We start from the raw sequence: 5,824 nt of genomic DNA, 5'->3' as shown, positions 1-5,824 counted from the left end.
TATATATATATATATATATATATGTGTGTGTGTGTGTATGTATGTATATATATCGTGTATTTGTGTGTGTGTTCGTGTAGCCCACCTGTCTAAATTCAATGTTTTAATTATTCTAATGCTCTTCTCAAAGTGTCTTCCACCTCGACTAGCACCCACCCTCATCACATTTTACACAATGCACGGATTTTGTTTTGCTATGTATTTGTTGTTGTTTGAGCCTGTATAATTTATAAAACGATTTCATTCCACGCAATCTAATTTATGTTACACACACACACACACAACTTCACATACAATTACACATCCACTCATTCACACACATAAATTTATTTCCCACGGTGGCTGATGTCAGTTCTTGCTGTTCACCAATGTGTAATATCACATGCCACAAACAAAACTTATATTCCTCATAATGATATGCTTTTGCTTATAATATATAGTAATATTATATTGGCCTACATAAGTCACATGCGGGGCCAGAGAAGTTAAATCTGGTCGACAGTCATACTCGACCCCGAGGAACAAGTGACGTTATACATACACACACACACAATATATTTATATAATTTTTGCCATTTTTACTTCGCGGTACCGGTCTCTACATGCCCAAACATACCATGGATACAGTTATTCCTTGTATTTAAAGATTTCAAGTATCAATCCCATGAGATACTGTGTACGACCTCCTGCAATAATAAACAAATAACCGAATGCACTTTCCAAACCTATAGCAAATTATATGTAGATTATATATAATCAACGCATGCATAATATATACACACAGATCTCTCTCTCCCTCCCTCACACACACACTGTTTGGCTGCCTATCCTATTGGCAACATTAAAACAGTAGCCAGAGTGCACTTGTTCCTTGTTCAGCCAATGTCCACACTACGGCCTCCCTTTTTATAAAATATTACAGAAAGAAATACGATTCTCTTCCCCTCCACCTCCCAGTTATTAAAGCTGTTTTTAATTTCCTGTTCGTTACTTCTGTAACCCTTCAAGTCATTATAATATATGATGTAAAAAAGAAAAAAGAATTCTTAAATCGGTTGAGGTAGCCGAGGTGGAAGACTGCCGGACTGTCGTTTCCTTTAGTGTGACTTATCTCAGTGTTCAACTCCCGCTAAAGTCCACTTTGCTTTTCCATTCCTCGATAAAATACCTGTAATTCGGTAGTTATGAAGAAAATCAGCTTTTTGTCTAATCAAAAGAAATCGATATCGAATTAAAAGAAATGGTTATATATATATATATATATATATATATATATATATATATATATCCGGACCAACTGTAGTAAGACGAACCACAGGATCGTCTTTATGGATTAGCTAGAACTGTTTTAGAAGCATTGAAATATTCAATATTTTAATATCTGTTTGTTCTGAAGGAGAGAAATGATAAAATATTAATTATCGCTAAAATTATGTGTGTGTGTGTGTGTGAAATAAAAAGATTCCGTTTTCTGGATTAATTAATAAGCATTTCGAGAAAGCATGAATGTTACAAATTCCTATTCTTTTTATTTCTTCATTCTTATAAACAGTTTTCTATTTTCATCGGAGCAATTCACTTTTTGAAACGACACCTGGTCGTACACAGGCAAAAATCCCCGAAATCTGTTTTTGATTTATGTTAGCTGTGAGAGATATTTAGCTGTGAGAGACAAGTATGTTTGTTACTAAAAAGAGGAAACCCTAAAAAAAAAACTACATCTCCTCCCCTTCCTCCTCCTGCGAAGCCTTAATAAACTCCTTCTCGTTTAATACATATTTCGTATGTGGTACATAACAAGATTTATAAAAAGAGGGAGGAAGGTTGTGTGACTTTTATGTCTTTTTCAAAAGCTTTCGTGATTTGAAACTGGTTCTGCTGGGAATTGAAACCGGGACGTGGCGAGCCAACGAGGAAACTCATATGTGGTCGTTCGATTTATTAGAAATAGTAACCAAATGAAGTCTCTCTTTCTCAAGTCGTACCCCGCTCCTGTCTTAAAAATGGAAAGATTGGACAACATAGTCCGGTGCAGACCATTCATACAAAAAAAAACGAATCACAGATGGGGTGGTCTAGGTTGGAATGCCTCTGGTTATAAATGTGCTGGATCAGCTCCGACTTAGGGGCAAACAACAACTACATTAACCGAGATTCAGAATAATAAGCTCGCAATGAGATGGCTTCAACTCTCTCTCTCTCTCTCTCTTCCTCTTTTGTTTTCTTTCTTTCTTTCTCTCCATTGATTTCTTCTCACTTGGCACAAGACCAACAATTTCAGAGACCACAGCTTAAAGATTATTTGCATTGATTACATTACATATTACTGGTATTTTCGTTTGGTAGAATTGTTAGGGAGTCAGACAGAACCCGCTGTGCAAGGTGTGGCAGTCTTCAGCTGCTTTAAAGGCTGCTCAGTAGATCGATGTTCTGGGGCCGTGAATACTTACTTATTGACTGCCAACCACAACATGCATAGATTACAGTTGGGCCGTTAGACCTATGGGGTCCCTTAGCAACTGCCCAGTGTGCTTGTGCCTTAAGACGGCCCTGCGCTTGTTCACGACTCTTTACGTAATGAGTTCAAATCCCGGGAAGCTCAGCTTTATCTTTTCATCTTTCTGGGGTAAATAAAATTCGACTTATACTGCTATAATGCATTCAAAAATATGAATGGAGTTCATGAGACTAAGAAGAAACACAAAGATTTTCTTCATTCCCACAAGCAATGGGCTTAGTTCCTCATACTCCCCCACCCCAACCAATTACATCTCTTCTGGTATTCTTATTACTTATTGACTGGGGAGTGGGGTGGAGCTGAAACAGTGGGACGTTTGTCAGTCTGTTGTACTATTCCGTTGTCTTGTCTGTCTATCTATTTAGCTGCCTGTTTATCTACCTGCCCATCTATATATTATATGTATAATATATATGTATATATACATATATATATATATATATATATATGTATTTCCCTCTGTTTTTTTTTCTACTTTTGTTCACCCCACCATCTTACCCAATCCACCCTTCTAAACTTTACACAATCATCTCTTCTTCGGCTTCTGTCAATTTTCATTTTTGTTTTCTTCTAATTCCTCAACTTGTTTTGTTGTGATTCTTCACACCATTCGCTCATCTGCTTTGCCCTTCTTTTTAGCATTTTCTTCCCATCTCCTCACGTTGGGTTATGTGTATGCATATGCATATGTAACTGTATGTGTGTGTGTGGCTCTGTACTTGTATCCCCTGCTTTCTCTCCCTCCCCTACACATGTACATGTGTGTGTATGTGTGCATCTAATTATTCTGTATGTTCTCCCATCTTCATCCTTTAAATTTATCCAGTTTTGTGTGTGTGTGTGTGGGGGGGGGGCTAACATTTTTCTTTTTTTACTGTTTTGTAATTTTTCCTGTTTCTGTGTATGAATATATATTTATGTATGTATGTGTGTGTGTGTGTTTTTCTGTTGATAAAATTCTGTAGATGCATGTTTGTGTACACGTTTGCATATTTGGATCTTACAGTTCTGAGTTTGGGTTATCAATTACTACCTAAAATGATAATGGTGGTGGTGGTGGTGTACCTTCTTCCATCTCCTCCTCCTCCTCCTTTTCCTCTTCCTCCTAATCCATCTGGAGGATTTCACTGCTTTTTGCCCAGATACATATTAGATAAGTTTAGTGCAGCTGCTCCACTCCCTTCCTTCCTTGATTTCCCCAACATCTGTTCGTTTGTCTATGTTCTTCAAAGAAAACATAGACAGGTAATATTTGCTAAGGAACATTGCCAAACTTACAATACCTCTTCACTCCTTTTGTGTCTATATATATATAACCCTCTGCCCTTACATTACACACACACACACACACACACATACATGTTATTCTCCTGCCTTCTGTCTTTCTCTTTCTCTCTCTCTCTCTGTCTTTCTTTCTTTCTGTCTCTCTCTCTTTCTCTCTGTCCCTCTCTCTTTCTCTGTGTGTTAGACCAAGTAATATAATATTTGATATTCAAATCAAAGAAATTTCAGACTAATTCTTATCAGTAGTAGTAGTCGTTGTTGTTGTTGTTGTTGTCGTTCCCCCACCCCACCCCATTCAACACACCTATGATGAAAGATGTTCAAGCTGTGGCCATCTTGTATTTTTTCTTTCAATTTTCATTCTTCAGGTTGTGCATATTATCCAATGTGGTTTTTCAACCGTTTAAAGTGATGTAAAAGTGTAATTTAAGGGAAAATTGACTGCTATTTCCAGCAGATCGCTTTGTCACATAGGACACTAGTTTCCAGTGTGTCAGTGCCCACCCTGCCGCCCCATGCTTGAGGTACACAACTCACCAACGATGAATTTCTAATCTCCAGTCAATAATCTTCAGGTTTTCTCACTGATTCTGTCCTTTTCTGCCATTTTATGACTTTGAAATTGAGGCTGATGTTTTTTGCTGTGTCATTTAAATTAAAAAAATTTGTGACACCCTTAACTACTGCCCATGCCACGCTTGAGTGTCAGGGACAACAGTCAGAAACCATTGTCACAAAGGCTCTCCCCTTATCATCTTTTGTTTTGGTTTATGCTGAGCATTGTAGTGTAAAAACTAAAGCTGCTGGTGGGTTTCAAATCTCTGGTTCTGTTGTTGTTTAGCCCAAGGACAGGTCCCTAAACCAAGGATGTTTCAGCTGTTATGTTCTCACTGTACTAAACAGACATAGTGTACTTAGCATTTCGTAATCCACTATCCTTTCTTCTTTTGCATGGTAAGCTGTGATTTCAGGTAGATTTGGCTGCTATTTCTAATAGGTCAGGTGAGTGCTGTTCTAAAAGAACTGAAAGAAACAGTGGTTGTTATTGCCTGGGAAAACAAAAATGCTTAGGATTATGATGATGTTTTCAAAATTTGGTGCAAAGGCAGCAATTTTGAAGAGAAGGGAGTAAGGTGATTGCATCGACCCCAGTACACAACTGGTATTCATTTTATTGACCCTGAAAGGATGAGAGCTAAAGTCAACCTCAGCAGAATTTGAACTCAGAACATAAAACCAGAAAAAATTCCCCTAAACATCTTATCTGGCATGCCAAGGATTTCTGCCATTCTGCTGACTTTCATAATTATAATAATAATAATAATAATTGCTGGTGCCATGTAAAAAGCACCTGTGTTGGTGCCATATAAGAAACACCCATGCCATTGCAAAGTAGAAAAGCACCTGTTTGAGGCCATGTTAAAAGCTCCGATATCAGTGCCACATGTGAAGCACCCATGCAGGTGCCACACGTGAAGCACCCAGTCCACATGCTATAAAGTGGCTGGCATTAGGAAGGGCATCCAGTTGTAGAAACCATTACCAAAACAGGCGATTGGAGCTTGGGGCAGCTCTCCGACTTACCATTTCCTGTCAAACTGTCCAACCCATGCCAGGATGGAAAACATGTTAAATGATGATGATGATGAAGAACAATTTGTAATTTTGGCCCAAGGCCATCACATTTAAGGAGATGGAGGATTAGTCTATACTGTTGACCCCCAGTACTTGACTGGTAACTTATCTGATTGACCCAGGAAGGATGAAGGATAAAGCTTATCTTGGCATGATTCAAACCCCAAATGTAAAGAACCGGAAGAAATACTGCTTAGCATTTTCCAAGACTTCAACAATTTTGCCAGATTGCTACCCTAATAATAATAATAATAATAATAATAATAATAATAATAATAATTATCAATGTGGCATACATAGTGTATGTGTTTTGTTTATTCATGTGTTTGTTTATTCCTAGGAATACAAAATACAAAATGGCTGATAGTTAGCAAGGTGGGACACACA

General features: G+C 37.8%; 1 protein-coding gene across 1 annotated transcript in view; it reads left to right on the top strand.

Annotated features, from left to right (window-relative positions):
• Window positions 1-5,824, top strand: part of LOC106867611 (coiled-coil domain-containing protein 102A) — a 20,724-nt gene that overhangs the window by 672 nt on the left and 14,228 nt on the right. The window lies entirely within an intron of this gene.

The sequence above is a fragment of the Octopus bimaculoides genome, chromosome 20, assembly GCF_001194135.2.
Source record: "Octopus bimaculoides isolate UCB-OBI-ISO-001 chromosome 20, ASM119413v2, whole genome shotgun sequence".
NCBI classification, from domain to species: domain Eukaryota; kingdom Metazoa; phylum Mollusca; class Cephalopoda; order Octopoda; family Octopodidae; genus Octopus; species Octopus bimaculoides.
This window is presented reverse-complemented; position numbering and strand designations above follow the sequence as displayed.